General features: G+C 35.8%; 1 protein-coding gene across 1 annotated transcript in view; it reads right to left on the minus strand.

Moving 5' to 3' along the window:
• SEMA3E (semaphorin 3E) overlaps positions 1–11,009 on the minus strand; it is a 255,930-nt gene extending 244,921 nt beyond the window's left edge. Inside the window, exon 1 of the mRNA XM_057304254.1 lies at positions 10,848–11,009. The gene's annotated coding sequence lies outside the window, so the exon portion shown is untranslated. The remainder of the gene's footprint in view (positions 1–10,847) is intronic.
• Between the last annotated feature and the right edge of the window lie 1,553 nt (positions 11,010–12,562).

The raw sequence follows: 12,562 nt of genomic DNA on the forward strand, positions 1-12,562 counted from the left end.
AGATGCTTAACCAACTGAGCCACCCAGGCATCCTGGGAAAAGGCAATTCTGAAGGTATTGCCTGCCAGGTCAAATGTTTCATTCCAAAATCTTAACCCTTTGTTGCTAGGGTCACACCATGGTAGTGAGGGGGAAAATGGGGTGGGGTTACGGAGTACTTATCAGGATTTCCAGGCTCCCCCGTGGTGGATTCTGTCATTGATTCTCCACTTAATAGCAGAAGAGCAACTGGCCTCTGAAATAATCCTTCCCAGTATGTGGTCCCAGACAATCTTCTGAATCACACAGGGTATTTGCTAAAAGAACACATTCCTATGCCCCACCTGATATTCCCAGCTTGCCTAAAGTTGTACGTACTACAATTTGAGTTTTACAGTGGATCCTTTAGGTCAGTGTTGTTAAAACATTACACATCTGTTCGCTACTCTCACCATTTTTATCATAACAGCACAGTGTTTGCAATTAAAATTTAACTTAAATTTATATAAAATGAAATCATTACCTCATAGGCTTGATGTGCTACTGATATTTTTCAAACACGTGAAATCCAACAAAAATTGTAAAAGTTTATCTCTGCATGACTTAAAATTATCTCACGTACTATGGGATGCAGCACTTATGAATGCTCTCAAGAATATCCATTCTTTCTTTCCTTCCTACCCAAGAAGATAGGAAGGAAAGAAATATATGAGAGACCGTATTTCCCAGCCCCTTGGCAGTTACATGAAGCCATCCGACAAATTCTGACCACCAAATAAATGTGTCACATCTGGGCTGAGGCAGTGAAATGCTCCCACACAATTCTTCTGCCTCGTTTTTTTCTTGCAGAAAAGGAGCAGCAGCTTGCAGAAAAGGAGGCGACGTTACACTGAAATAGTGAAGCTGTAAGACTGAAGCATCTTAGATTACTGAATCACCACACTGGGGACACCTGGCCTGAAAGCTTACCTGGACCCACAGTAGACTTTACCTGAACGGGAACTACTTGAGTTGTTACCACAGCATGGCATAGCCTCTCCTAACTACAGGCACACACTTTACCTACTGTGCTTTGGGAAACACGCTCCCGGACAAACACATACATCAGTGTATGTGTCACTGATACCGCATTCCTTCCTGTCCCTAAGACTTACCTCGGCAGAACTTACTAATAAGCCAGCAAGAGATGTGGATACCGAGGGCTCAGAGATACAGAGAATCCCTATGTCACTTTTAGAATAAAATGGGATATGCCCTTCATTTTTCCAACTGAACGCTGTACCCAAAAATGATGTCATAGGCAGTATTGATAGGTGAACAGATAGTACTACATCTTAAGAACAATTATGATTAAAACCATTAATACATCAAAGTATCACAACAGCAATGATGATGAGGATCCTTTCAGGAACTAAAGATAAACTTTCTCTCCGATTGTCATGGCATTTCAGATTCCTTAATCCTCCTTCGACTCTTGCTAACCCTGCTATCTGGAGCGTCTCAAATGTCCCACCAATTCGACCTGCCACCGCTGCAGCTGCTGCCATCATTACTACTGGGCTTTACAGGCCAAGACTGCTGATGCGTGTACTGGTGGGTCAGTGCAGAAGCCTTATACTGCAGACGCTGTGAGACTTCCAGCAGTCTGGACTGGCTGTTTCCCACATTCTGTGATTCAAGTAGATAAGAAAAAGTTGACGACTATCTTACTTTTTATGTTATGAAGAGTAGTCCAAAGAATGGCATCCCATCAGTAAGAACCATCCCGTATCCATTCCAGTCACTTGCTGAAAGAGGTTTGGTTGATGCCATTCTTATGTCATCATTTAGAGAGCTAACAATTCAATAGAGTGGCTTTTCATTTTTTCTATGCTGACCAGCTATTCTTAAAAAAAAAAAACAAAAACAAACACACAAAACAAAAAGAAAAACCTCAAAATTTGAGCAAAAATTGTATTTTATAAAATTTTGAATTCTTCATTTCTGACTTACACTAGGTTTTTTCTAATTTTGCTTTAGGTCCTTGACAATGAAGAAAAGCAGGAGAGGCATAGCGAGTCAAGTGTCAGTTTTAACTGATTTTAATCAAAGTGTAGTGATGTTTCCCATACCCCCGTTATGGCCAAATAAAATTATTGTGTGTGTCATTAACTTGAAAATACTTTAATTTGTAGGTCCTGAGAGGTTTCCCTATACTCTTCTTTATAAGTTATAGAGAATTCCTAAAAAAGGCAGAGTTCCAATCACTTGCTATAAAAAATGTAATAGAAACTTCCATTACATATTGTAATTTATTGGCTTATGTCTGCTGGAATGTATATTTGTGAGTTATTGGTGGCGCCGATGGTGAATTGTTAGTAATATGTGACTCGTGTCTGCAACATCTAGCACTGCACCTCAAACTGATTCCACTAATGGGATAAAAACAACTATATAATATAATGTAATATAATTTAATAATAAGGCTAATTCGTTGTGTTCCATATATTCTAGGCACCTCGTAAGGCACATTCATATATAATCCAGTTTAACCCAGACAATAGCCCCATGCAATAGAAACCGTCTTTATTGTCTTTACACATAAGAAGAATCTGGGACACAGATGCCAAGGAACTTGCCTGAGGTGAAACACTGGTAGAGTGACAGAACCACCATTTTAAACCCTGACTCTAGCGCCTGTGCTCCAACGATTACATTTGTCTTCTCGGAAAGTATTATTTAGATAAGACGGCATAGTGACTCCTCTGAATTACTATGCTAACAGGACCTTATCTTTAATAAATTTTAATAGTGGGCTATATATAGTTTTAAAATAAAACTCAAGGCAGTGGGAAACCCTCTGTCTGAGGTTGTGGCAGATGGCAGAGCATACTCTGTTCATCCCACTTCAGGCTAAGTGTCCAGCTGCACAGGTTTTTGTGATTTGTTTAGTCGACTTGATCTGGCCCTTGTTGGCTCTCAGCTTTGTCTTCTTAGGCCGGCAATCAGGCACACCTTGGAGCTAAATACAAGAGGCAAAACTATTAAAGAATAAATCTGTGAGGGAAGTAAGCATATAGTTCTTTTTTCTAATAATCTTTATTCTATATTGAAAAGTACAGTAGTTGTGCAATAAATGGGTATTTTTTTAATTGTCAGGTAATAATAGTTATTGGTGGAAATATATATACATATATGTGCATACACGCACGCACGCACAGACACACACATATTTCTAGTAACAGTTACAGGAGAAGAACGATGTTTCCAAGAAAGGATTTAAGGGTAATAAATCACTTATGAATAGTTACTGATGTTTATATGATTTTGTCCAAAAGAGTCCAACATTTTCAAACAACATTACCACTAATGTACCTAAACCAAAGACAACACTTCATACTCAGTCCACTTAAAAAATGGACTCAGTGTGAGACCAATAATAAGTGCTATAAACTATAGTAAAGAAGTTATCCTTCCACTGGCATCTTTAATCTCATTCTTGAATTTAAGACCACTTACATTTTTTGTCTTCCAGGCGAGAAGTGATCTAATTTTTTCAAGGTCAGTTTCTGGATTATTTACTTTTTAAAAAAAGGAGGGAAGGGAAAGAAGTAGGGAGGAAAGTCATAGAAAGAGTAATTCACTGTAATTGAATTGATAATTCAATAAGATTTTTAAAATATTTTCTTTATCCAAGTGTTGAGTCCTCTTTCATTTTCTCTGTGCTCCGCATTGTTTTTGAACCAGCACTGCTAGAGCCAGAACCAAACAAGTAGGCATGGAGTAATTTAGTTAGTAAATATTTAAATGTGTGAAAAAAGTGGTAAAATACACTCTATATGGCTTAAGATATTTAGAGACCCAAAATCAGGTTCTTTCTGTTAATTATTTGAATAATTTCTTTCTTTGTTCACTTTGTCTTGACTTGAATGGCCTATGTGTAAGCCTAAAGTGAAGAAAAACAGTTGTTCCCATTATGAAAGAAGAAAAGGAAGGAATTAGATAAAGCCAGTGCAATTATCCATTAGTCAGCTGGCAAGAAACTGAAAAGGCCAAATATTTTATAATATTTTATAGTATCTTCAATTGTCATATAGTTGGCAAATGGATATAAAATTTTATATATCACATAAAGCTGCCATCAACTCAATGAATATACCTGTTTCACATTAAAATAAATGGAAACAAAACACTAACTTTAAAGTTGTGAAGAACCTGACAGAAAATCAAAATATTCAAAATAAATCAGATTTTGGCTATGAAAGTGAATTTTAGAGTTCAAAGGAATCACAATGACAAAAGAAAAAAAACCTGGCAGAAATCCTATGAAGTCTCTTTTCCAAGGATTGCCTTTCCTCAACACCATTCCAAATAGCCATCTATGGAAGAGAGAAAACAATACATAGATAAAAAGAAAAAGTGATGTTGAACCCATTGGTGAGAGATCCCAAAGATGAAACAAGAATCTCTAACCTCATTACTTCCTGTCGTCTTTTATTTGGCTTCATTATAATTTCCACAAATGACTTGGCAAAATTATTATTGTGCACAAGCCAAATTTTGCATAAAGCAAAATTTCAGGTTATGGTGCCTTTTTATTTGAATCAGTTATTTCACTACTGTGATTATTTTTGATGGGCAGTGTGAGTGGTTATTTTTGCATTACCAGGTAGTTTGGGCTTGGTCTCTCCCAGTACATAACACTAGCACCATGTGGAGGCCAAGACTGGAACTACAGGTTTTCATATGTAAACGAAACTACTTTACAAACCTGCTTCTGCTCACAATTGGTTTCCTGTTACAAAATAGAGAATGCGCTTGATCCAATGATAATGCCACACTTTATATTCTGAGCATAGCCACCTTTCATGACCTATAAAATGGGTCTTGCCAGTTAAGGGAAAATAATTTAAATGTTCTTGGAGAACATTTAAGAACATTAAGATTTCTGTTCAAAAAATATTTCTTATGAAAAGGTTTTGCATTTTGAAGAGATGACCATATGTGTCAGAAACAAAGATAATAAATAGGAAAATACGTCTTGTGAAAATATGTTGATTAAACTTTAGCAAATTCAGTTGAAAATGTAATAGTTTATAGAACTAAATTTAATCATCTCTGATTTTATGATTATTGTATCTCATACCTAAAGCACAGTTATTACAATAACTATGGTATAATAATAAAATTGCATATAACTATCTTTTCTTTATATAATCCTATGAATAATAGGTGATAAATTATGCAAAAATATTAATGGAAAGTATCAACTGTTCTAAACTTCAACCTCACCATACTTGCTAACCAAATCAAACGAACAAACAAACAAAAACAAACCTGTCTTTCCCCAGAGATTTAAACAGAAAGAATATTTTTAATTGTATTAGATACAACTAAGAAATTAGCATGTTTTTCCAAGGATAAATCAGTGTATGTGCATATAACTACGCCTAAAATTAATTATGCATGAAGTTAACTGTAGGAGAATTTTAATAAACTGCTTAATGATCTGAAGATGAATCACTTAACATTGTAAGGAAAGGTATAGAAGCAAAATGTTAATAAAAACTGCACACTTTGAATGAAATTTTAATAGCTAAGCATGAAAAGCTGATTCGTGCATCATATTCTTACAATAAGTCTGAAAAACTTTATCCAGGACTAAAATACAAGAAACAACAACGTGTGTTACAAATAAAGGTGAAGAATGAATTAGAGATTCCCTGAGTGATATCAGGTTTAAAATAAAAAGCCTGCTTTACCAATTATTTTCAACAAAGTAATTTTTACATCATTAAGAACATGACATATCTGGGACACCAGGGTGGCACAGCTGGTTAGGTGTCTGACTCTTGGTTGTGGCTCAGGTCATGATCTCAAGGTCATGAAATTGAGTCCCGTGTTGGGCTCCAGGCTTGGAATGGAGCCGGCTTGGGATTCTTTCCCCCTTCCTCTCTCTCCCGCTCTACTCTTCGTCCCTCTTCGTCACTCTCTCTCTCTAAATAAATAAAATCTTTAAAAAAAACCCGTGACATATCATCTATTTCTTCCTGATTACCTGATTAAAAATTATGCTAATTTGCTTAATTCCCAGAATGCTGTTTTTAACTACAACAATATTAGTATCTATATAATAAGAGAACAATGCAAATATAAGTTTCCCCATTCTGAATAAGCAAGTAAGCTAAATGTTTCTCCTAGAATTTTGTTATTTCTATTATTCAGTTCCTAATTCCTTGCATCAATTTAATTCTTTTCCACAGGATTAAGTAATTCCTCTCTACTGGATAATCTCCAAGATCATAAAAAATGCAGTAACATTTCCCAACATAAAAATAAATCTCTCCCTACCCTCACTTATCCTCCAGCTAGAGACCCATTTCTGAGTTCCAATTTATAGGTAATTCTGTCAAAATGTTGTCTATACTCTATTTGTTCACCTCTCATTTTCTCTTGAATCCACTCTATAAATTAGAATTAGGTTTTGTTGCAGGTAGTAGAAAATCCAAAACAAGAGTATTTGAATATGACAAATCTGACTTCTTTTATAAACACAGTCCAGGGATATGTCCAGGGTTGGTGTGGCAGTACAACGAACTAACTAACTAATGAATAACAAACTTGAGCACTTTCGATCTTCTTGCTTATCCATCCTCAATAGGTGGCCTCCATCTCAGAGTCCAAGCTCCAGCCAGTACATCCTCTTCACAGCCAATGAAGGAATTAATGAAGAAAGATATGCTCTCTGCATTTAAGAGAGCATATTCTTGACCTCTAAATTTCTGAGTCCCACAAAATTCAGAACTACTCCCTCATCTCCTCTCTATCTGTACTCACTTCCTGTGGTGGATTTGCAATTTGTGGATATGGCTAAGCTGAACTACCTTCCCCAGAATTACCTTTCTTATCTCTTTCCAGTTAGGCTGGGCCAAATAGGAAACTATTGGGAGATTTGAAAGGTGTAAAAAAAACCCAGCAATTGTTTTGTAACACACATACAGTCATTTATTTGCAATTGCAACTACTCCACCTTCCAGGGAAACTCCTTCAGCTTTTTTGTCTCCCAAGTCAAGTGTATGTGTTACTCTCCATAACTAAGGGGCTTGACTTCTCCTGGACACCCACATCATGAAGGTCAGAAGCAACAAGAGCTGACACTGAGTTCGGTCTGTCTTTGCTGGATTCAAGTTCTTACCTGTGGGTTCCAGCTTGTTATTCCCCTCCCCTCCCCCATTTTACACTCTTCCTCTCTTCTAACTGCCTCCCCCACGCACTTCAAATTCTAGCACTGGGCACGAAGATATCTCCCAGCCTTACCTATTATCAAGCTTCCACAAATGTGTGGAGTTAAATCCCTGTAACAAATCCACATATATCTCGTAAAGGTTCCACTTCTTCCATTGAATCCTTACTGGTACGCACTCTACTAACCTCATTTAAGACCAGGGCTTTTCATAAAACCTGTGTACTGAGGATCCCAAATTCACATCAAAAAACTCAACCCCTTCACTATCTTCAACAGATTTGGATATTGAATTGCCTTCTAGATATGTCCACTTGGATGTTTAATAAACATGTTCAAAGCAGAACTTTCAGTTTCTGACTTGTTCTTTGCCCCTCGATATGTAAACCTACTACCCCCATCTCAGGAAATGGAAATGTCTAGGTATCTTCCCACCAATCCCTTTCTAATCCCTATCAGTTAGAATAAAAGTCAACGCCTTAGAGTGGTCTGTGAGGTTCTTCTTGATCCAGCCTCTGCTATGTCTTCTGCCTTATCTATCATTCCTCTCTCTCACCCCATGGGAACCACACTGACTGTTTTGATAGTTCTCAGCCTGACTAAGCACGCTCTCATTTCAGAGCCTTTGCACCTGCTACTTCCTCTGCCTATAAAGCTCTTCCCTTAAAACTCCAAGTCATACATCATAATAACTCTACATTTGTATTGCAAGTCAAAAAGTTAAAAAGATGTAATTACTAAGAAAGCAAACACTACATAATTATAATTCATAATGTTAAACCCTAATTTCTCATATTGCAACCATCTACAAATATCGTGATATGATGTTTTTACATGGAAAAAAATTTTAGAATAATATTTAGGGTAAAAAGCCATATTTTGAATCCTGTGTTAATCCTATGTAGCTGAGTGCCCTTAATTACCTTTTTCTGAGCATTATTCTCTAGCATCTGTAATGGAGACAAATACAATGAGTGTGCTTAAGTGAATAAGTATTTCGAAACTGATACAATCATAAAACTTTAATACAAACATTTATAGAATTTTCTATTGTTTTTGTATTAACATTAGCATGTTAAAATATTTAAATAAGTTCTAGTTCAATTTTGGAGAGGTATGAAAAGAACTGCATGAAGGTCTCTAAATACATTACATTTTTTAAAAAAATTGCTACCATTTGAACAATGGGTTAAAATATTTTTCTCTATAGTTCTATAAGAACTATCTCTTATTAGGTACTTCTGGAACTAACATTACAAAAAGGATAACTGATTTTTCAAGATCTAAATAACTTGGCTCTGTGTCATTCCTAATGTTCTATATATTCTGAGGCATTCTGTGGATATGGGATGCCTTTTGTGCACTGTGGAAGAGATACAGGTAGTAGGCAATCCAATACCTCTCCACTCCCATTAAAATGAATGACCTTTGCAGAAAGACAACCTAGCCTCTCAGAATAAAGGAGAGCTAATATCCTACAATCAATATAGGAACACTCTTTAACACATTTGGGACAAGGTCAGAATTTAAAGGAGTATAAAATGCTTTTGAAAACTAGGCTGAAAAATTAAATTTGCAGAGCAAAATATTTTATAAAACCTGTGCCTTAGAGTAATTTCATTTATTTGAGGGACTTGTTTCTTTATTTATCAGGAGATTAAAAAATATCTATTACTCACATGTTGGGATAATGATATTTGTTTTTGATAATGTGTATACTCTAGCTTATGGGGCATTACTGTTAAAAACCTGAACGTATATACTCATCTCAACGCATTCATCTCAATGTACTCATTTACTCATTATTGAAGAATAAAAGAATAAATGAATGAAAGGAAATATACCAGATACTTCAAGTTAAAAATTAGGTAAAGTTTTATTATTAGCGGAAATGGATGTTTAAACATGAAGACTTTCAGGGATGACGGATGTATTCACCATCTGGATTTATAGTGATGGTTTCACGAGTATATGTGTACATGTGTCAAAAGTTATCAAAGTGTACATCTTAAGTATGTCTATTTTATTGTCAATTATACCTTACTAAAGCACTTGAAACAATAATTAAAATACTAGGTATACATTTTTGAACTTACAATTTTTTTTTAGGATATACTCAATTCAAGATAAACCTAGTCTAGAGGAAATTTGAAGAAAAACATCTTAAATCATCATGCTGTGTGCTGAATATAAGTAAGATGATCACTTAAAATTATTTTTGGCACTAATATACACCCCTGATATAATGAAAATTTTGCCTAAAAATAAACTTTTGTTCCTTTTAGCAGTGACCAAGACCTTGTTTTGTTGAGAACAGGGCTTCCAAGTTCATCTTCTCCTCCCCACAACAGGATACTGTGGGTTTCCCACCACTCTGGTCTACAAGAGGGGAGACAGGAGCCACAGACTGCATCATGTTCAATACCCATCTTTCTCAAAGGCAAGTACTCATTCTCCTTTTAAAAAGCTCTGTAATTGTGGAGCTTAAACCTTTTGAACTAACCACTCTCTGCCTACCACCTCTTAATTACTTCCAATTTTTCATCAAAGACTATGGCACCTATATCATGAATTCTAGATATTTCAGTATTCAAATAACAGATTTGCCCAACAACACTTTCAATTCCTTGACCTTCTAATCATCAACGAGCTTCTTTTTAGGTTTCAATCTCATGGTTACAATTTGGACATTTTTACTATAAATTTGCTCTGTTTTGAAAAGTGTTAATTCTGCAGCCAACCTCTGAGCAAAACTCATCTGCCACAAGTTTAATTTCTCACTCCTTTGATTTCTAATCCTTCTAATCCTTCTATTTCTATCTCAGGGACCAGACAACAAGTATTTCAGATTTTGTATGCATACACTCTTTGTCACAACCACTCAATTCTGCCATCAAAGTGCAAAAACAGCTGTAGACAATATGTAAACAAATGGGCACGGCTGTATTCAAAACATAAAACTTTTTTTATGGACACCGAAGCTTGAATTTCTTACAATTTTTACATGTCTCAAAGTATTATATACCTTTGATTTTTTTTCGACCATTTAACAATGTAAAATACTTTTTAAAGCTTCAGGCTGTACAAAAACAGGACCAGACCAACTGTGGGTTGAAATCTACAACCCCTGCTATATAGCTCATCAAGACTTTTAGATTACTCACCTTTTGACTTTCTTCCCATTCGTCAGCCTTCTTCTGTCTTTACTTCCTTCTTTATCCTGCTTTGATTCTAAGATTTCCCCTTTTCAATGACACTATTGCCAATAAACTAAACTCCTACACCTCTCTTTTTATTCTTCAACCATCTGGCAAAACTTCAACCTTGGATTAACCTGATTACCTGTTTTCTCCAGGACTAAACCCAAAGTAGCTAGGCATTGCTGCAGAAAGTCATGGCAGGGAGGAAGGATGTTAAATTAAAGATGCAGATACTAATGCAGTTGGGCTCTTTGTACTCCCCAGCAATCTGAGGAAGTTTTACTGATAAACTCATGGTTCCTCTTGTCTCAGTACTTTCTTGCAAAGATTTTCTTCTCAAATGTGTAAACTACCCCACTGCCCACACCAACACCCCCCCAACCCATTTCCCCTCAGTCATAGCAGATATCTGGATGCCCATTTCACAGAAAAGGCTAGAAACTTACCTCGAACTCTTTCTTCAGTCTGGTTAAACCAGATGTGATGTCCCTCCTTCACCCGCTGTTATTATATCCAACTGTACACTGGATTCTTTCCTTCAGCCTTTAATGAGCTTTACATTATCGATATTTCTTCTCTCTTTCAATCGCTCTTGAAGTAAATGTTTAAATGTGTTCAATTCTCTCCACCTTAAAAAAAAATAACAGCAACCTTCATTCTAAAACCACATCCCCAGTAGTATCTCTTCATCATCCTCTTTCCTGTTATGGCAATTTTTAAATATACCCATTACTCTCTTTTTCTATTCTTCATCTCTCTTTTCAAATTGCTACCTATAGTCAGGCTACCCTTCCAATCACCTCACCAAAACACGTGAGCGATGTTCTCCATGTCACTAAATCACTACTCATTTTTCAGCTCTCATTAAAAAAAAAATAATAATAAAATAAAATAATTAAAAAACAAGCAAAAACAAAAACAAAGAAACGAAGAGCATGCAACTCTTACATCAAGATTTAACATGTCCTATGACCATTTCCTTCTGTCGATTTAAAGACCCACTTCTTTTCAATTGCCTACTTTACAAACATTTAATCCTCAGGAGAAGAATGCTTTGAGCACATTTAAAAAAAATAATTATCAATATTCTTTTCACAACAACTTTAGAAATCTTGACACATCAACCATGTTTTTTTCTACGTAAGTATATTATCTATTGCTGAGAATAATATTACCACAAACTTAAGGGTTGAGGACACATTTATTATCTTATAGTTTCTATGGGAGGAGTCAGGCATGGCTTAACTGGGTCTTCTGCTTAGGGTTTCACAAGGCTGCAATCCTAGTTTCTGGCAGAGCTGATGTCTCATCCTAGACTCTATAAGGGAAGGATTCACTTCCAAATTAACTCAGGTTGTTGGGAGAATTCAGCATCTTGTGATTGTAGGACACGGGCTTCAGTTTCTTACAGGTTGTCCCTGAAGGCTGTCCTCAGTCCTAGAAGGCCCCCATAAATTCTCATCATGTGGGATTTCTCAACATAGTCCCCAGCTTCGTCAAAGTGAGCAAGGGATAAAGAGACTCCAACAAGATGGGCAGTACAATCTCATATAACATGGTCACACAATCAATACATATCAACATGTACATCCCTTCACCTTTGCCATATTCTATTGCCTTGTTCTATAAGGCACATACAAGATAGAAATGCACCCTGAGTCAAGAGAGGCACATAGTACTTAAAGGGAAATTATAAATGTCCATTTCATATTACATGAGTCACCTCCTGTTTGCCATTCATTCTATTCTTTAAACAGCTGTTTTGTAATAATTTACCATTTGAGAGGCACTTTCCATTTTAAAAGGCTTCCAATCAGTTATCAGTAATCTTTTGAAAAAAAAAAGATATAATAAAAAAGGTAATTTTAAGATCTATATATGCAAAAAAAAATAGTTTGGTCATATTCACTTTGGCTATTTTTATAATTTTTTTGAGACTGTCTCTATTCAAGATTGTCTCTTTTCAAGCTAGGGCAGTTTGCTCTTGTGTTCTGTGGGTAGACTCTAACCAAGTTGTGACTAAAGTTACATCTGACCTAAAAATTTGCTGTTTTTATAAATGAAATGACATTCTTTTATAAAAGTATTCATAATTGTACCTTGAACACCACTGTAGAGTGTTAGCTTTACATAGTTACTGACGGATCTTTTATTAAAATAT

The sequence above is a fragment of the Ursus arctos genome, unplaced genomic scaffold (genome assembly GCF_023065955.2).
Source record: "Ursus arctos isolate Adak ecotype North America unplaced genomic scaffold, UrsArc2.0 scaffold_3, whole genome shotgun sequence".
Lineage (NCBI taxonomy): Eukaryota > Metazoa > Chordata > Mammalia > Carnivora > Ursidae > Ursus > Ursus arctos.